Source organism: Sminthopsis crassicaudata, chromosome X, assembly GCF_048593235.1.
Source record: "Sminthopsis crassicaudata isolate SCR6 chromosome X, ASM4859323v1, whole genome shotgun sequence".
Classification (NCBI taxonomy): domain Eukaryota; kingdom Metazoa; phylum Chordata; class Mammalia; order Dasyuromorphia; family Dasyuridae; genus Sminthopsis; species Sminthopsis crassicaudata.
Genome location: NC_133623.1, coordinates 31,989,383 through 32,010,505, shown reverse-complemented (window position 1 = coordinate 32,010,505; position 21,123 = coordinate 31,989,383). Strand labels below are relative to the sequence as shown.

Below are 21,123 nucleotides of genomic sequence, written 5' to 3'. Positions count from 1 at the left end.
GATTTGGAGTCAAAAGTCCTGGATTTAAATTCTGTTTCTATAGCTTACCCGAGTAAGACACTTTTCTCTGAGTCTCAGTTTCCTCATCTATAACGCCAGGGAGTTGAACTAGATGACATCTTTCCAACTTGAAGTCCATGGTTCTCTGTTTTCAGAGTTGTTATAAGGTGGGGGGGGGAGGGGTGAAAGCACTTAAGTGCCATACAAATGGAAGGCCCTTAGATTAAGATCTAAAGCTAATCCTTCTTTAAATTGGTACTCAAGATTCCTAGTGGTTTATCATTGGTGGCTTCTCCAGTGAGAGGGAATCTAAGATGGTCAGCCATACAGAGAGGAGGAAAAACACCTTATGACTGCAGTTGAACTCCACCATTTTACAGATGAGGAAACTGAGGAGAAAGGGACTTGCTCCAAGGTTACACAGCTAGTAAGAATCAGAGTTAAGATTTGAACCCAGATCCTGACTCCAAACATGCAATCTTTTCACGTTTGGATTTTGGAACCAGTCCATAGGCTTTCAAGCATTCACTACCAGGAAGTCATCTTTTCTCATTAGGTTTGGTAGTAATCCCATTTGGGAGTCTCTCCCAAGAGTAAATATCCATTCTAAGAAACTTTGAAGTTGTCAGAGACCTGGACTGTCAAAGCTAGGAAAGGTCATCTAGTTCCCACCCCCTCGTTCTGTAGGTGAAAACACAGAAAGAGGAAGGCACTTGCCCAAGGTCACCCAGCTAGTGAGTGGCAGAAGTCAGAGAAGCAGATCCCAGGTCTTGGACTACTCTGGGCCATATGCATTGGGTCCATCCTCTCCCTTGTCCTGCATGCCACTGTTGGTTGCTAGCCATTTTTAACCATTTACCAAAGTTTGAGGTTCTCCTATCGTGCATGGAGTTAGAGAGCTACTTGTACCTCCTGCAGAGGATGACAATTTGCTGAAATTCTCCCACAAACCCAATTGCCTTCCCTATTCCAGCACTCCCAAGGAAGCCAGTATAGAAAGGGGCAGCAGGAAGAAATCACCTTCAAACCCCCCTTTTTTATATGTTTTCTGGAGCAACGTACGACACGTTCAAGTGAGGGTTCAGAAGGGGAAGGGTTGGAAGAGGTAAAATCCTTGGGTTTACTTCCATTTCACCAAGGTGAATGCAAATGGGAATTGGCTGATTTAGGAAGTAGGGAAGTCGAGGGGCCAGTTGGAACAGGATTATTGATGGTTTTAAACAATTCTAACTCAATTTAGACACCCCTTTTCTCCAGGGTACTCCAAGTGTTTTTATATCCTTGCCAGCCCTAGAAATGTGTGTTTGCTGACCTGTGGTGAGTGGTCTGAGACCCTTGGAGCCCAGCCAGACTGATCCTAACCAACCATCATTTTCTTGGTCTCTCATTTCAGGTTTGTGATGCTCTTTTTTAAAATCTGCTAAAGCCTCAAAGTTTACAATTTGACTTAAGATTTTTAATTTGCTCCATTAAATATACAATCACTTTCGAACCTTTCATTCTACTTCTCATTACCTGAAAATCAGGAACGTTTTGAATTGTGTGAGATTCCTTTATGTCAGAGGGCAGATTGTGTGCTGTTAAAGTCAATGAACATTTTTTTAAAAGGTTTTAAAATGGCCCACGGTGTAGACAGGATGAATCCAGTTTTGTCATAAGGGCCTGTGTGACAAGCTTGATATTTTCTGTACTGCTGTCATCTCCTTTCTGGGTGGTTGTCCTCTTTTGGCCTCCCAAAGTGGCAGAGAACATCACTCTCACTTCTCAGAAAGGGCAGCCATAAGCAGCTGTCCATTGCCCACTTAAGGTTGAGTGAGTTTTCAGGAAGTGGCCAACTTGAAAACACTTTGCTTTTGCCTGTAATGTTGATTTCTATAAGAATTGGTTCCTTGAATCAGGATTCCGTCTTAAGAACAAGCCGCTTCAAACTGCCCAGAGCTTGCCCTGGCTTGGAAGCCCTGGCAGTTTTGAAGCTAAAAAGAACACAGGTGTGTAAGGTTTTAAGCCACTCACCCCAAAACAGGAATCTGGAGGAAAAGGTCAAATGGAATAGCAGTTGGTGGGACACAAAAGGGGACAGACAAATCAGGGCTGGGGGCAGCTCCACAGAAAGACTTGGTGAGTTGTTTATTGATTACACAGGTCACTGGTGAAAGGTCAACAGTTTCACGGTGTCAGCAGTTAAAGAGAGAAAAAAGGCCTGGGGAGGTCACTTTGCAAAGCAAGGCAGTTACACTGAGGCAAGGAACTGGTCAACCTTCTATTCTCTCCCAAGGTTGAAAGCCCTTCCTATTTCTTTCCCTCAATGGAGTGTCGTTTTTTTGGCCCTGGGTTAGATGAAGTGGCAACTGCTACAGCTGATGCTTTTACAATTGACTTTGTAAATCTACATATGATGTTCTGAGAAATTGACATATCTATTAACAGGAGATTATAATTAGATGCCTAGTATCCCTTGCAAGTGGTTCCCTTTGATGCACAAAAATATTGAACAATGGGTTATGAGTTTCCAAGCGCTGAAATGTTCTCTGACGATAGAATTGGCCACTTTCTCGGCCTTTTTATGCTCCATTTTGGAGTCCTGTGATGCCTCATTCCAGGGAGTTTGTGTGAGTCTCAGGTTTAATTGGGAATGTCCAGGGTTCCTTGTGGTCTTCAGGACAGGAATGGTGTCTAGATTCAGAGAATCATAGACTGTCAAAGCTATAAAAAGAATCTTTAGAGAATATCTAGTCTAATTCCCTTATTTTACACTTGGAGAAAAGAAGGCCCAAAGAACCATTTGTCCCAGGTCACACAGGGATTAAGTGGCAGAATCTGCATTTGAGACCGAGTCATTGTCATACTCCATGTTACCTTTTTTATTGCTCCTTATGAGAACAGAGGTTTTCTTCTCTTCAGCATCTAGTACCTGGTAGGTGCTCAATAAATCTTGTCTAGTTGAATCAGATCACTGTAGAAGTGACTGCAGAGCTGTTCCATTTTGCAACTATTTGTTGCTCTCCTTGGAGGGTTATACACTTATTCTACAGATGTTCCCATTTCTCAAACCATTTTCTGGGATTCTGCTTTGGGAACTGTCCTTTTTAGAGCCTCCTTCCATTCTTGGAGATCTCCCTAATAATGGCAAATATTTTTCCTCATTGGAAATAACCAAGTCACTTGGAACCCAGCCTGGCGAATAAGGGAGGTGACTGAGCTGGGAGATGATGAATTTTAATCGAAAACTATTTCATTGAAAACTCCCTGAGTAAGACCATTTGTCATGAAGAAGCCAGATCTTTGGGTTTCCTAGACACTCTCTCAAATGGTTGTTCCTAAGCTTGAATGATGTTTGCTGCTTTTACCTAGACCACTGTAAGCTGTATCTTTGATGCAGTTCTGTAGGGAGTATGTGCTCCTGTGTTTTCAGACAGCCAGTGTTGCTCCTTGAAGGATCTTTGCAGATGACCAGGGACCCACATTGAAATTGCCGTTTGTTGGGCTTTCTCGCTCACGTTTTCCAGCTCTAGAATTAGTCATCGGCAGACCTGATGTGAAAATCAAATGGCTGCTTTCCTCTAAGGTTGTTTATTCCCTTCCTTAGGTGTGACTTAGGTATGTTTTGTTTTCTGCGATGCAGAAAAATGGTTGTACAGCCAGGTGGGGAGAGTTGGAAAAATATACCAGCTGCTAACTGAGGATCATTCTTAACAAGAGTTTTTAGAATTCTTAACGCTTGACCCAGCCCTGGTCACCATTTATATCAGTGACTGATAAAGGCCTATCAAATGTGTGGCTGACAACAAGCTGGAGAGGATAACTAGCAGATTAGATAGCAGATTCAGGATCCCCAAAGATCCTAATCAGCTAGAGCACTGGGCTGAATCTACTTAGAATTTTGTGGCCCCCCCCCAAAAAAAAAAAAAGAAGCCTGAGGAGAGGAGTCCTGATTACTTGTGACTAGGCAGCCCAAAACTAATAACTTTGAGGTTTTGTTACTAGAAAGTTGCATACAGAACTACAGAGGTGGTAGTTCTGCTGTTCTCTGTTCTGCCAGAGCTCTGAGGGCCACATCTTAATAAGGAGTTGGAAGATCCGGAGCTTGTCCAGAGGACGTGACCAGGAAACCATGCCCTGTGAGGACTTGAAGTATGTTTTACTTGGAGAAAGAAGTGACTGTCAGGTGTGAGTAGGAGTAGACTTATCCTGGGTAACTCCAAGGGACAAAACTAGGATCAGCATGCTTGCAGTGATGGAAAGTTGCAGGGGAACAGTTGAATATTCAGCTGAATATAAGGTAGGACTTTCTAATGGTCAATAGAATGGGATGCTTTGCAATTTAGTGAAGATTATTAGTAGAAGAGTTTAAGCAAGGGCTAGACCAGAGGCATCAAACTCACCAGGCTGAGTGGCCTAGGAACCAAAATACTTGGGAGAGAAGTCTGTCAGATTAAAATTAATTAGGCGGTGTTTAAGAAAATACCTAAAAATTGAGTAGAACATCGATAATGTCAATATGTGATTTTCTAAGTCAACTTGCAGTTTCAGGAATCCTCATGTACCGTTTCTATTTGAGTTTAACACCACTGGGCTAGATAAGCACCTATCCGAGAGGTTTCCATGGGAATTCTTATATGTGGAAGGGCTTGGCTGGATAAGTTGTAAGGTTTCTTCCTGCTCTAGCAGTCTATCATTTTCTAGGTGAAGGAGAGACAACCTGTGACCCTGGTACATCCCTAAAGATATTGCTAAGGTCTTCATCCCATGTGCATCGCTTCTTTTCTCTTGTTCTTTTCATCTCCATATTTTCTCATGTCTTCCTTATCCCCTCCCATGGAGTCAGATCATGGGTCATTTATAGAATTATATAATGTAATGAGAGGACCTCTGTGTGGGGGACAGAAGGGTGTGTGTATACAAGGGTAGGCCTAATAGTCCAGCTGGCCATGAAGGATCTGGCACGTACCCCTTGTCTCGTGGGCAATGGATATAGGGGTCCAGAGTTCCGGCAGCCAGAGTTAGCACTAGCAAGCAGAAAATGTTGATCCTAGGACAGAAGCTATTTCTAGGGAGTAAATAAAGTCTCTAGAGGCTAATGCAGTTTGTGAAAAAAGTTGCAGTTGGTCAGTGATTTTATCTGGACAGATTCTAGAGCCTAAGATTTGTATTCTAGAAACTCAATCGTCAAAAAGAAGAATTTTATAGACAGAAAGTGTTTCTGCTTTATGAATCTCTGTCTTGGTAAATATACATACATATAGATATAGATATAGATATAGATATAGATATAGATATAGATATAGATATAGATAGATATAGATATAGATATAGATATAGATATAGATATAGATATAGATGGATAGATGGATATTCCATTTCCAATCCTATGTTTCAGTCCAAACCAAAGTGATCAGGATTTATTAAATATGTACTCTTTATCAGGCATTATGCTAGACTCTAGGAATATGAGAGACCAAATGAAAAATAGTCTTTCCCATCAAAGAGCTTCCGGTCCACTGGGATTGCAACATGTGACCACCTAGGAGCATGCATGATCATTTCAGGAAGAAGAGGGATCAGAAAAGACTTTCTGTTGAAAGCTTATGATCTGAACTTTGAATAAAACTAAGGATGGCAGGAATTGGAGGTGGGCGGGCAGTCTAAAGGCATGGAGGCAGGAGACTTTAAGGCACCATAAGTAGACCTGTTTGGCTAGAATACAGAGCGAAGGGGAGTCATTTGTAATCAACCTAGAAAAGGAGCTTGGGGGCAGTTTGTGAAGGACTTTAAAGGCCAAGTTTTAGAAGCCTCTATTTTCTGGAGGAATTAGGGCCCACTGAAGGTCCTGGAGCACTTTTTACACTGTAAAGAGAGAGGATTAGGTTTCTAGGGAGGTAGAATTGACAAGATTTGACAACTGATTGGATATGGGGGAGGGGAGGGAGAGGAAAAAGTCAAAGACAATTGATATTTTGGAGCCAAGTAACTGAAAGGACAATGTACCCACAAGAGAAAAAAGGGAAGTTCGGAGGAAGAGTTGGGTTTAGGGGTAGGAAAGGGGGAGGTGATGAGTTTCATCTTGCACATGTTGATTTTGAGTTGCCTATGGGATATCCAGATGGAAAGGCCCAACAGGTGACACAGGGCGAGAGCTCAGGAGACAGATGAGGGTTGGATTTATAGATCTGGGGATTATCTTCTTCAGAGAGATGATGATTGAATATATGGAAGCTGATGAGATCACTAAGAAGAGAGGAGGAACCAGGACAGAGTCCTTGATCTGTGCCTTTTTTTTTTTTTTTAAATCTGTTCCTTCTACTGGCATAGATCCCAACCTCTCCACAAGTTAGGAAAAGGTCTTTTATAAACTGACATGGCTAAAAAAAAATTAATTCCCTGGTGGCCAACCTTCTGCTGTTCTGTTTCATGTCAACTTATGTAAAGTGTTTGTGATCCCCTTCATAAACTATATTTCTTCTCTCAAGTGTGTGCTTATCTGGAGCTGGTTAGCACATGGGCTTAACAAAGCCAGGGTAGTGGAGGGTTTCCAGGATGAGCAGTAGTCAGAAAGTATCAGAAGTAAAGAGATCGTAGAGGCCATCTAGTCCAACCCCCTCATTTTAAAGAAGGGGAAACTGAGGCCCAGAAAGAAAAGACTTAGTTAAGGTCACATGATATATGGTGGAGCTGGGAGCAGGACCTAGATCTCCTGGCTCCTGACCCTTGTATTCTTCCCATGACTCCATGTGCCCTTACCTGTTTTATTCTGTTCTGTGGCCAGAGAATGCACCAGGCAGTTCAGAATTGTGTCTCCCTAGGCCCAGAAAAGGCCCGCTCAGGCCTAGTTCAGGAGGATAGTCCTCGGACTATCACAAAACAGTTTTCCTAATTAAAAAAAAAGCACAAATCTAATATTTTTCTCAGTGGAGTCATTTGCCTATGTGAAGTATATACATATCTGCCTCCATTGAGGTCCTTATCCTAGTGTGTGCTTCACAGCTTGGAAGAAACCTTTGAGAATCTAGAATAAAATGAGAGTCTTGATAGTATTTCAGTTTGAAACAACAAAAATCGTTCAGGAAAATAGAAGTGGGTACATTCATCTTACAGCCCAGAGGGGCCCTAGGAATATTCCAGCAGTGAGCCGTGGGGTAGAAAAGAGGCCTTGCTGGATGTTGCTGATCATAAACTTGAATGCAAATAATGTGGTTGGGGTTTTGGAGAAACAGGCAGTGGTTATCGTGTTAGTAAATGTCAACGGGCATCCACCATAATCTGTGGCCATTTATTGGGGCAGGGTGTTAAAAATGGAAAGGACTTTAGCAAGTCTAGTCTAATCTTTCCATTTTATGGATGAGAAAATTGAGCCTTAGGGAGAGGAGAAAGCAGGAAAGAGAACTAGATTTGATGCCAGAGGACCTAGGTTCAAAGCCCAGCTCTGCTGCTCAGTACCCATGTGACATCGAACAAGTCCGTTCCCCTCTCTGGGCTTCAGGTTTCAGGAAAATGAAAGGTAGTCGCTAAGGTCTCTTCCTCGCTCTAAACCTTATGATCCCATGACTTATCCAAGGCGTCAGAGGTAGGGACAGAACTAGACCTTAAATATAGATCTCTGGCCTCCCCTTTCAGGGTGATTATTTACAATATCACAACACTCTGAACTAGAGCAGGAAGGAAGGAAGCTCTTTTTCCCTAATATAGCGCGGCTGTCAGAATTACAAGAAGTGTATGTTGGTTAGGCTGATTTTCTCAGTATGAGTGAGAACAGGGATTCCAAGGGCAGGGTACAAAAAGGAATTCCCATTCAATAAATGTCTTTGGTCCTGGTCCTTTTAAAGGCTAATGTGACATATTTCCACTCGCCTCCTTTAAAAATAGTCTGTGGCCCAGATTCTGAAACCAGCTTAGGGATCTTTACTGTACTTCAAAGGGCCACCAAAGTTCTAAAAACAAGGGACGCTGAAAGCTTTTGACAACACGGTCTCTCTCTCGTTGACTTTTGAGACCCAAGGGCCGCACATCACCCAAATCTCGAGTACTGGTTAGCAGGAGTTGCAGCAGACATAATAGCTGTTAGCCTGCTCTATTATGCCTCCAGAGGAGTGGCTTGCTTAATCTCTGAAATTAATAGAGCAAAGAGGAAGCTGCTTTTAAAGAGCAGTGGGTCTGTTTCCTTCCTGTTAATAGAATTGGGAGCCCAGGGCTCTGGGGTGATGTCATTTCACATAACTAGAGGGCTTTTACTTATAAAATTCCAGGCCCAGTACATTTTCGGTAAATCACCTTTATTTTGGTGGCCCCGGGGCCCCAGGGTGTGTGTTATGGGTGTGGAGGGACTGTCCTGAAATCATGCTTCATTTTTTCTGGTCACCCACTACAAAAAACCCGTTTAGTGTCTAGGCACTGGTTTGAAATGCTCTCTCTTTCCCTCCCCTCCCCTCTGTCTTTGTCTCTGGCTCTGGCTCTGGCTCTGGCTCTGTCTCTGTGTTTGTCTCTGTCTCTGTCTCTGTCTCTGTCTCTGTCTCTGTCTCTGTCTCTATCCCAAACTCATAACCCACCAAGAACTAGGTTATTCCTAGGAGAATTAAGAACAATACAGTGTAAGCTCCCTGAGGGCAAGGACTAAATATTTTTGACTTTATATCACCAAATATAACACTCTGCCTTATACACAATAGTTATTTAATTAATATTTGAATTGAAAATGATCCTATGTATGAGCCTGCAAAGCACTATTTTCAAAGTGATGAATCCATTGTGGATTTTTTTTTGGGGGGGGGCAATGTGTTGTTTTTTCTTAACAGACCAAAATGTCTCCATCTAGATTTTTCTTATTAAGACTGAACACTCTCTGAAATTTTCAGAGGTGATTTATATAAGAGCTACATAAGGAAATTGGTCTTGTTATTCTCTATCTCTTGACTACATGGTGGATCTGTGACCTTATCAATGTCAGTAGTCCCTCCAACAATACAGATCATAACCTCTCCGTGCTCTTTCATCCTTGATGAATCTTGTATCTTTGCTCTCAGAAATTTCTCACAGGTGGTCTACCCAATATGCTGGGGGCCATGCAGCTTCTAGTTCTTGACATGCAAATGGAATATTCAGGCCACCTGTCAATTTATCTGTTGGTCCCCTAACCTGCCTACCTTTGTTTTTGGCCAAACATCTCTGATGACATACTTTGTACTGCTTGTTTTCGGCAGTTCTTGGATGATAACACATCCCTCGGGTGCTTCTCATTGCCTTTCGGGTGACAGTATTTTTAATGACACATAAAGTTGTTTCATGACAACTCATGAAATTACTTGATGCCATGTTTTTAAAAAGGTAGTTCTCAGCTTGATCAATCAACTTAGCTGGCACATGTGACTCCAAATGACTTTTGGCTGTTTCCAGAAAAAAAAATAAGATAAACTCTTGAGATGAAGGACTTCCAGGGCTTAAAATAGTCCATTGACAAAGAGGCATCAATCCTGTGGTGATCTGTACCCTGCTTCTTAAACTGTGGGTCACAACCTCCCATGGGGTCTCATAACTGAATATGGGGGTTATGAAATTAGGAGTTATTATCAGTAAATATTGGATTTATATATCTATTTTATATACCTATATACCCGGAGTCACGTAAAAATGTCTCGAGCGAACGTGACTGGAAAAAGTTTAAGAATCTCCATTCTGTGCCATGGCAACCTCATTGAAATTGAGGTACAGCCTCCCAAGGGGATGACTTTAAAGGGAACTATACCTATTTAGGTGTGGATAGCCTTTTTGGTTTGTCAGCACACCAGAATAGTGCAGTGTGCTGCTGCTGTTGCTGCTGCTGCTGCTGCTACGTTTGGTGCACAGCCAAAACCATGGAGGAGGTGCCACTTGGGCTTTCCTCAGTGTGGTCAAATTTTAGTTACCAGGCAGTTTGTTTTTGCCTTGGGAAAATGACCTGGTGCTGAGGAGGGATTTTACCACACAAGCCGAATAATGGAGATTCCCTTGCTCCTACTATTGACTAAGGGACCAAGATTGACAGCTCAATGGATGACTAGGCCATCAACTTGCCAAGAAAGCTACATTTTTCTCAAGTTATTACAAGGCAAAATATGAGAAGCACAGAGAGGGAAGCTTGGGAGGAGTTGCAGTCTCATTTTCATTAGGTTGTCTTCGCTGTACTTTTGATATTTTGTTTTGCTTTCTGTTCCTCCTACCCTTGGTAATTTCCATGGATGATACCCACATTTCCCCCACCCCCAACTCCCCACAGTGAAATCATGTGCATTTTGAAACATCATATATCCCTTGCTCTAAAATTATCCATTTAGACTTAGAATCATTTAATTCAAGTCAACAAGCATTTATTAGGTCCCTGCTACTATGTGCTAGATGGTAGGGATCCAAGGGAAAAAAAAAAAAAAAAAAGAAAGAAAGAAAGAGTCCCTGTTTTCAAGGTCCTTGTATTGGGATTGACAGTCTACCTTTAATTGAAAGAATATTGATAACCTTATTCTTTAATTTTTTTGTTCTCAAAAATCACCATAAATCCCAAGTTTTGAAATGATAAAGATTATAGAAGCCAAAGGATGCATCTTCCCAAGCCAGGCCTGTGGTTTATATGTGTTGGTGCTATGGATCTGAATCTGGAACTGAACTTGATTTCTTGGGAACCTTGTGATCTTTAGCAAATCATTGCTTGGCATAGTTCATTCTGCTGGATGGTAAGCTCAATGAGGGTCCAGAAAGGGTCTTAGCTTGATATTTTTTCAGCACAAGGCTTAGCAGAGGACAGGTACTTAGTCTTGGTTCATTTTCATTGAATCAGAAGATACTATATGTGAAAGTTCTTTGAGAACTGGAAAATACTGTCCAGAGATGCCATGCAGAAGGCATTTATCAGAGTATATTACAGAAATGATGCAAATGTCTTCTTTTCATTCATTTATATGTATGCCTTTGGAAATGAGAGTTTCCGTCCTGGCATTTAGGTGTAGATTCATTCACAGTCAATGAAGTAACTCATCCCTATGCTCCCTTGCGATTTGAACACAAGGCAATACATTTTCCCCATAGGGGGGTTATTTCTGAATCTCTCCCCAATAATTTATTACTTAATGTTCTGGATAGTCTTTAAGTTATTCACATCCAAGATGGGGGAATTACTGAGCCTGTATTAACATCATAGCCGGTTCCTCAGATTTCTGAACATAAAATGAAGGAATTCTTCTTTTTCCTTTCATGGCCAGTAGTTATAATTTACTCATTGATTATAATAGAATGGAAGATCTGTGAGAGAAGGGAATATTTTGTTTTGTATCTCTAGTTCTTAGCACATTTTAGGGGCTTAATAAAGGCTTGTTCTTTCTGTTTAATTTGGGTATCCATTGTGCCTATCGTTTGCTTGGTTCTGCTTATTTCACTTTCTGTGAGCTCATATATATTTTCCTATGTATTTCTGAATTCCTCGTTTCTCATCTTTTGGGGTGATAGGATATTCTGTTACAGTCAAGCCTAAGTCCTTATCACTTACCACTCTGATCAATGGGCACCTACTTTGTTTCCAGTTTTTTGCTAACATAAATAAGCACTACTATGAGTATTTTGGCAAATATGGGGCATTTTTATTTCTATCTTTGAATTCTTTGGGCTACATGCCTACCAATGGAATCTCTGGGTCAAAGAGTATGGCCATTTTAATCATTTTGGGGGGGAAATTATAATTTGTTTTCCAGAATCCTTGAGGCATTCACAACTCCACCGACAATATATTAACTTTCTTACCTTTTCACAATCCCTTGAACATTAAGTCTTTGTACCTTCTTCGGTCATCTTTTGTCAATTTGTTGGCTAAAACATCAGGGTCGTTTTGATTTACGTTTTTCTTTTTATAAGTGACTTGAAAAACAAAATTTTTAATAGTTTGCATTTCTTTTGAGGACTGTGTGTTCATATCCTTTGGACGCTTATCAGGAAATTGTTCTTGGTCTTATGTTTGTTATAATGCTCTATATATCTTGTATATCAACTCTTTATCAAAATATTTTTCATAATGGACAATGCCATTTCTTATCATAGCTGCATTGATTTTGTTCATGCAAAATCTTTTCAGTTTCATGTCAATAAATTCCCCCCCTTGTAGTTGATTTGAGGATTTTCCCCCTAAATATAGATTAAAATCCATCTATTTTTTTCCAATGTATTTTGTATGCTGTGACCTTTTATATTTGAATGGAGTTATCTGTTTGGTACTTATTATATGGTGTGTGATATAAGATGCTAGTATAAACCTTTCTTTTTGCCATTTGCTTTGTAGTTTTTAAATGTCAGTTTCTGTTGAAGAAAGTATCCTTTAAGTAGTTTATAGTCTCAAGTTTGATGTGGCCCAACCATGGATAGTGGATATTTTTCTAGTTATTTATCTTCCTTTATTTCTTTGAAGAGTATTTCATAATTGTACTTATATAAATTATGGTTGTGTCTTGGCAAATGGACTCTCAGATATTTTATGTACTTTGTAGTTATTTTAAAGGACATTTCACTATCATTTCCTCCTGGTTTTGTTCTTGTTATGTAGAAGTATTGATGATATTGTGGAGTGATTTATTTCCTGCTACTTTACTAAAAGTATTAGCTCAGTCTCTTAACGGATTCTCTTGGGTTTTCTAACTATATCATTATGTTACTCAAAATAAGTAATAATTTTATCTTTTCTTTTCTGGTTTTTATAACTTTGATGTGACTAAATCTTGAAAGTTTTTCAGAATTGAGCACAAGTTCTATTTACAAGGCTCTTACTCAAACTGGAATGATTTTGATTATCGGTCCAACAAGGGACTATGAATCTGTTGTCTGAGGGTTAGCCTCACTAAATTTAGAAAGGTTCATTTATCATTTGAAGGTTAATTACCAGAGTTTTTTCTTTCTTTTTGGCCATAAAATCTCATGAAGACAAACTTACTTCTATTTATTAAGGCATTGGGAGAAGAGGTAATCCTAGATCCTCCATCAGTGGAGTCAGTGACCACAAATGAATTATGAGATCATACATTTTATAAAGTATATATGTCATCTCTCCAAATAGAGTATAAGTTCTCAGAGAAGAAAGATCATCTTTTAATCTTCTTTGTATACCCCACAATGGCTAGCACATGATCTCATCTTGCCCCACCTATGATGGCCATTTGGTAAATGTTGCTTGGATATCCAAATAGTTCTAGTCAGAAGCAGAATGTGTTGTTCCCAAGTTCTTTAAATTCATTCAGATTTGTTCATCAATCCATCTGAATGGAAACATGAGAGTAAAAGAACATAGTCAGTTTTGGATCCTGCATTTACTTGTACATATTGGAAAGATTTTCCATGCTTCTGGAAGCTTTATACCAAAGTATATCTTCTCAAAAATAAAGGGAGATGGCACAATACAATTTGTATGGTATCTGTATTTTCTCACATATAATCTCCTCTTAAAGGCTTGGTGTTTGCATTGGCTTTCAGTGTTGCTGTAGCTCTGATCTGACTTTTGTCACATCATCTTCACTTTAACTTCTACCTCTCCCTGTCCCCCTTTCCTTGTACTTCTTAAAGTTTACACACAGTCAAGTGTATTGAGGTTTTTCGGAAATTTTCTAACTGATGCTATTGAACCAAAAGGGCTTCTCATGAGGGGTTATTAATATTATGTCCAGATGGTTTTAAAACACACTGGTTTATCTATCTAGGGAGTCTAGTTACTTGGGTGACTTTCTCTGTATGTCTGTGTTTGTGTTTGCCAAGGTGATCTTTATCCCTAGGGCAAGATTCATGGATCCCACTTCACTTTAAGCCACCTAAGGACTTAGGTACAGGAAGCACCAAAGAGCTGGGTAATGATGATTCCATGATATGGCTCAGCAATGGCTGGGTATGTTTGACAGCATTTTCTGATGGCTATTGTCTCGGGCATGCCTAGGTCAGAGGTCACTAGATCATCCTTGGACATTGAGAGCCTTATCTAAAGACAGTGAAGAAAATGTATATAGTTATAAGCTTTGGGGAAAGAGGGGTTTACCCCACAGTCCCAGTGAACTGGGACTGGTAATTAGTCTGGAGGTATGTGGAAGAAATACATGTCCTTGGAGCTCCGGTGTGAATGCAAAAGAAGCCTTCTTACCTTCTGAGAAAGCCTTAATATAGTAGATGGTCAAACTACTGTGAGGAGTACTGTATTTATGATGCAATTATGAACTTTCTGGGTCAAGTGCCTGCAGATCGTGTGCATGTTTCTATTTTGGGTGCTCTCCTGCAATGCACACAGCTGTTCTCAGGCTTTTCCACGACAGTAGGATCCTATTAGGATTAGAAAAATCTAACTGGGACACAATGGCCAAGAAGAGGCCAAATCTTAGGACCTCCATTTTTGGTGATGATTTCCCCATCACCTGAGGGCTAGACATTGCCTCTCCATGCCAAATTTCCTTAACATCGGTAGCCAAAGTTATGGGGTCACAGATTTAAAGCTCAGAGAGGTCTCAGAAGTGATTTTAGCCCAGCTCCTTCATTTTACAGATAAGGAAACTGAGAAGCAGAGAGGGGAGTGGCCTGCCTTGAGTCACATAGGGAATAGAGTTAGGATTTGAACCCAGTCCTCTGACTCCACAACTCATGTTTTGTATTGCATGATACTGCCACTCTGCGGATTCCAAAAGGGGGCTCCTCAGAAGAGACAAAGAAAGACAGAGACAGAGACAGAGACAGAGACAGAGACAGAGACAGAGACAGAGACAGGGAGAGAGAGAGAGAGAGAGAGAGAGAGAGAGAGAGAGAGAGAGAGAGAGAGAGAGAGAGAGAGAGTGTGTGTGTGTGTGTGTGTGTGTGTGTACTATGTAAGTCTTAAGGATCTTTCCAGCTCTAAATCCTGTGATGGATGTGCTAACTACCCTTGCCTTGTTGGACCTGACTCCCCCAATGATTTTGTAGATAGTGAAAATGAAGCCGCCCCTTCCCTGAGCTCAGGCTCATCAGCTCCATCCTGAGCCTTCTCGTTTTCAGATTCTTCACTGTCATGGTCGTGAGTGGACGTCAGTTCCACAGACAGACATTTGTTGGCCACACACTGCCTGGAGTGCTGAGTTTCTAGAACCAGAAGAAAGTATTTGTTCCAAAAGTTTATGCTTTGGAATCTCATTCCAACAGCCTTCCTGTGTGTGTGTGTGTGTGTGTGTGTGTGTGTGTGTATGTAGATATATATAGAGAGATGTTTTCTTTCACTTTAACGGGCTATTAAAGCAAATGACCAAAACCCAAAGTCTGAGCTAAGGCCACAAATGTGGCTGGACTGTTTGGTCTTAATTCATGCACACCCTTGGGAGCTCATCCCTCGGCCACCCCAACCTGCTTCTTTGCTTTCGTTTTTCCCAGCTCCCAGCAGGTGTCTGGGTCATGATGTCCTAATTCTGTTCTCAGGCAGTTCTGTAAACTGTGGATGGTAACAGAACCCAGTACAGACAAGCCACTCTCGACAGCACGACCTTGGATGAGGGCCTCAGGTAAAGAGCCTTTGCCAGCCAAGGCTCCCATTTAGCTTACGGCAGCCCAGCTCCTAAAATCTAGCCCAGCCGGGGAACGAGAAGTTGCTCCTTGCCCGGTGCTGGAAACAGGGAGGACGTAAGGCTCGTGTCAACGAGAGGCAGCCTGGTGGTGAGAGAATAGGGCTCTGGACTCCGGAGTGGGAATATCTGGGTTCCTTTGCCAATCTGCTCTTTTTGCCGGTCCCCTAAAAGGCAGGGATCGGACTCGGTGGTTTCTAAGGTCCCTTGTAGTTCCAGCATTCCTTGCTTGTGTGGCGGCTGGTGTGTGGGAGGGAGTAGACAGGACTCCACTTCAGATGTGGGTTAGGCCTCCAAGGAAACTTCCTCCTCTGGGAGCCTCTGGCTCCCTCCTCCTCCCACCATACTATGCAAATGATTTCACAGCAGCACAGAGGAGCTTTCTGCAGTAAATAATTCCCATGTCTGTCCTAGGTCACTAACCCATCAGACACCATGTGCATCTCATCCCGTCACCCGTGTCGCACCAGGCTGACACACGTCAAGGGATGATGAGAGCACGCCTTCCTAATGGTGTTCTGAGATGAGCGAGGTTCCTTTCACAGGTGAGAGGTGCAGGTGTTAGGGTCCCCATTTTCTACCAGGAGAGGCCGTGGCTTCTGAGAGAAGGGAGGCGGTCGCCCAGCATCGCCCAGCATCGCCCAGCAGAGAGACGAATCCAGGTCTCTCCCAACTCCAGTGATTTATTCATCATGCCCTACAGTTTCTTGGCTTCCATCCCTGAGCTAGAGCAGTAGAGTAGTAAGCAGTGGGGCGGGGGGAGGGGAGGGAGGACAGCGGGCTTGGGGATGACCTAAGCAAGGTCTGAAAACTGGGCCCAGCCTGCCACACAATAAACACACAACTTGCTCATCGCAAAAGAAATCCCCTTCAGCCATGGGCAGCAGAGTTAGGCTGGCATTAAAAGATGTCATTTCCATGAAATCTGACTTGCAAGCATCCATCTTTACAACTCCCCACGCTGGGGCAGCCTGGGTGGCTGCCTATGTTGCCCACCCATGGAGTGAGCTTCGGGAGGAAGGATAGTTCCCCCCTGTTTTCTAGGAGAAGGGGGTAGATTGGGGGAATTTGGGCACAGATGGCAAAATGACTGGCCCAAGAACTCTCAGCAGGGTTCCTACAAAGGCAGGCTAAGGATGCTGCGTAAGCTTCTGAATCTCAGGCCAAGAGAGCTTTCCTTTGAGCCAGCTGCCTCTCAGACTGTACAAGTGAAAGCTACAGGGGCAAGGCAGAACTTAAAAAAAAACTAATTTAGAAAGTTATTTCCTTTTGTTTTCAAGGGAAAGCAGAATTTACATGGTTTCATTTTTATGTAGCCACAGCAGTAAGTACTCTTGCCTTGACTTTTAAAAAACGTTTTAAACCACTTTCATTCCTAGCTACAAATGCTGGTAGCTGCTTGAAAATTCTATTTCTTTTGGTCTACCTCCTGCTCCCAAACCCCTTCCCCCCCAAAAAAAACCTTCTTGATAGAAGGGCTGTCTGTCAGGAGGGTCACAAATTCTCTCCGGTGGAAATGTGGCAGCCCTAGCCACACACCTGACCCAGAAGAAAAGGGCTCCATTCCATTAGATCAAGGAGGACAGGTCAAGTCCTCACAGCCTGGTTTTCAGTCTGAATTTGGCCACTAAGTTGTACAGATAGGTCTCCGTACTCCACAGTGTCTCCAAATTCAAAGTAGGGATTTGGTGATTTCTCTTTGGTCTGTTTACCAGACATGTGTTGGCAACTAAGGGGTTCCTTTTCTTCTTTGGCTAGCCTCGGTTTCCTTATTTATAAAATGGTGGTGGTAGAGGTGACTAGCTGAGTGGGAGGCAGAAACAAAAGAATACTGGGCTTGGAGGCAGAGATCAGAGGGCAAATTTTAGCTCTGCCACTAACTATTTGTATGATCTGAAAGAAGTCATTGAACTTTTCTTGGCCTTGATTGTCTCATCTATAAAACTAGGAGTTTGGACTAGATCGTCTCCAAGGCCCCTTCTAGTATGAAATTTATGATCCTGTGCTTACTAAAGTCCCTGAAATCCTATGATTTAAAGAGATGCTGTGGACCATGGTCCAGCTCTGTCTGACGCTGCTTCCAAGATCGTAGCTGTGATCAGATTGTTTGTGCTGGGCTCCGGGACCGTTGCGTTTCCCTCTCTTTTTGGAAGCCTGCAGGTGGGCTCTTGGGCTGGCTTTTACTCAGCAAGGGTCCTTCTAAGGGAGAGCCTGAAGCCATCTCCTGTGGAAGTGAGCTCAGCTCTCTGTGCTATGGTACAGAATTCAGCCCGGAAACTAAGCTACCTATTTACCTCAAAAATTATTTACTGTGGCCTTGTGGTGCTGAAGCAAACAACAGAAATTACAGGGCCCCCTCTCCCAGTTTTAGCATCCCTCAGGACTCCGGTAAGAAGAGTCGAAAATACTGTTGTTGCTGTGTTTGCCCATCAAGGAAGCAGGGACTCTTCATTCTACATTTAGGACACTGACCTCGGACCGATCTGCCTAAGCTACCTCCATGGAGCTATCTGCCAAACAAATGAATCCCATTTTAGACGAAACCTTTCCAAACAGCAAAGTAGGTAGTTGGTATTTGGCCTTTATGCTCCGTGTCTTTAAAGATCAGACTGAAGGAGAACTACTGAGCTCATCTACCCTCTGCAGGAATCCCTTCTACAGCAGATGGGCTATTCGAATACTTCTAGAGTCAGGGACCTCACTACCTTGCGAGTCAGCCTATCTCATTGTTTGCTAGCTCCGATTTTTAGAAAGTCTTTCCTCACATGGAGTGCAAATCTGGCTCTCTAGACCTTCTATTCTTTGATTCTAGCTGTAGCCTCTCTCAAAATGTCTACTCTCTTTCCCATACTCTAGTCCTCCAAATAGCTAAAAACAGTTATGAGTCTCCTCAAGCCTCGTCTCTTCTAGATTAAATGTACCAATTCCTTGGGCCGATCTATGTAGGACGGTTTCCAGATACCTCCCCATCCTGGTCACTTTCTTCTGGACAAGGTCCAATTGGTCAATGTCCTCTTGAAGCTAATGTATAATACTCTAGGTGTGGGCTAAACTGTTACTTCCCTAATCTAGAATGGGCTACTTCTGTTAATTCAACCTCATCCTGCATTCACTTTCTTGCCATACCACAGAGTCATGCTGAGCTTCAGTCCACTCAAATCCTGAAGTCTCATTCACATGAACGGCTATCTATCCATCCCTCCCTCAACCTGATTTGAGGAAAGTACATTATACCCATCCTTGGTGAGATTTTGCCTTCTTAGATTCAATCTACCATTAAGATCTTTTCGGATCCTAGGTCCAATATATAACGAGAGGCAATGGACATGTAGTGGTTAGAGAGCCCCCTTCAAAATGAGGGACAATTGGGCTCGGTCCTGCCTTTGACCCTGATGTGGGACAGCTCACTAGATCTCCCATTCTGTAGGTCAATGGTGTCAAATATCAGCAAGGCCACCGGACTATCTGTGAGGATCCCGGTGGGTGTAGATTGACTTAGAAAACCACATGTTAGCATTATCTATGTTTAATTGTATTTTCATTTATTTTGTTAAGTCATTTCTTAGTGATGTCTCTGCCCTAGGCAACTCTGAGTTGCAGAGAAGGTTCCAACCTACATTGGTAGAGAGTTTTCCTTACCCTATGCTAGTGAAATCATGGGCCTAGTGCCTAGTGCTTATCCTAGCATCGTCTAATCCATCTTAGGTCATCGGCAAATATGTAAGTATACCATGTGTGTCTTGAGGCCATTGACCAAACAAAAGCTATTGCTTTGGCTAAGTCTGAGGACAGTCCCTTATGGCAAACCACACTAGAAATCTAGTGGCTTCCATACCACTCAGTCATCAATAGCCTTTTGGTCAATCATTCAGTCAACTAAAAATCCACCTATTTTATCATCATCCAGCTCATGTTTCTCTATCTTGCTCACAAAGTTATGTGAGAAACTTAGTATATTTAGATTTCAGCAAGCTATTTGGCAATGTCTTTTGGCATTCCTCTCTAATAATTCTACTTTTTAAAAAAAAATTTACGGAAATGAGGCTACTTTGGCAATTCTTCCTCAAATTTAATCAATTGAATTCCATCTGTATTAAGCACCTGTACAAAACAGGTCATAGTTCTTGTTCTCTGGGATAATCTAAGACATTTTTTCTTAGGGAAAACATGTTGGCTTACAGATATCACTGCTTTCCCCTCAAAATGTATATGGAACACCAATTAAATGATTCATTCTAGAACAGTATACTGAGGATGAACACTGATTTACTTCTCTAGTTTTCAGAATCTATCTTCCTCTCTTTTTTTGTTGGTAAACTGTGATATTTACCCATCACCCATTCTCAGTAATTCCTCAGAAATTACTGACAGTGTCTAGCAAATGAATTGTTCAGATGTAACTGATCCTAGCCAGGAGAGTTGAACTCAGTTAAAACAGCTGGATGTTCCCCTGTTATCTTGAATTGATTTCACAGAATCCCAGAGTTGGTTGGAAAGGCCTTCAGAAACCGTGTAGTCCAATCTGAACAGGAACCAGCTACCACCTGTAACATCCCCATTGAGTGGTCACCTGATCTCTACTTGAAGACCTCTAGTGATAAGGAGCTCACTGCCTCCCAAATCATCCCGGTCCATTTGGGGACAGCTCCAGTTATTAGGATCGTGAATCACACACAGACTTAAAACTGGAAAGTACCTTAGAGATGATAAAATCTAATCCAGTGCCTCATTTTACAGATGAGAAAACTGAGGGCCAGAGGGATAGGATTGGGATTACAATCCAAAACAAGGATTCTTTCCACCCAGCATGCTGCCTCTCTATAGTTTTTTCCTTGCATTGGGTCAATTCTGCCTCTGATCCCTGTATAGGTTCTTCCTTGCATTGGGTCAAATTCTGCCTCTGATCCCTCTTAATAATATTTCTTCTACTCTTTCCCAATAGAAGATTATTTCTATTGATAGAGAAGCAAAAATCATCATACAGTAACTTGCATCTTACTGGAAGGAAAATCTTATAGCAAATGTGTCTATTTTGAATTGGTACCCTGTCACCCAGCTGAAATGGCCTATGTGTTCCCTAGGAATTCTGGATAATTGAGGCAGATTTGCAAAAGAATTTCAAGTAGTTGCTGAGGGCAACCGAGTTGGGGTTCCTGTTAGTAAGACATCCAAACCTTGGCCCTTTTTTCTGCCGCAGAGACAAAGTTTTTGGCAACAGTCATGTGGCAACTGTAAGGAAGTGCCATATAAGGCTTCCCTCCCCCCCAAAGAGGAACTTCCTTCGGTTCAGCGAGACCTTCCGTGATGTCATCCTAAACACTTTCCATGTGTCCATATAGGAGGAGAGTTCTGAATACATTCAAAGCTGTCATCATTTTTGTTTGATTTTTGTTCTCCCCACGGAAAACCAAATTCCGTTTTGGTTTCTTGGTTTTGCTTTTAATGAAGTAGCCCCATTTTCGTGACAAGCTCTTTGCTGAAGAAAGCAAAAAAAAAAAAAAAAAAAAAAAAAAAAAAGAAGGTGTCTGCTAAGCTCCACGGACATATACATTTGTAATATATTGTA

The 21,123-nt window shown here is 42.0% G+C and overlaps 1 protein-coding gene across 10 annotated transcripts in view; it reads left to right on the top strand.

Annotated features, from left to right (window-relative positions):
• MAMLD1 (mastermind like domain containing 1) overlaps positions 1 to 21,123 on the top strand; it is a 467,295-nt gene that overhangs the window by 372,858 nt on the left and 73,314 nt on the right. For 2 of the 10 annotated variants that reach the window (XM_074278506.1, XM_074278505.1), the window contains one exon: positions 1,289 to 1,393. The exons of the other annotated variants lie outside the window; for them this stretch is intronic. The gene's annotated coding sequence lies outside the window, so the exon portion shown is untranslated. The remainder of the gene's footprint in view (positions 1 to 1,288; positions 1,394 to 21,123) is intronic. 10 annotated transcript variants of the gene reach the window in all.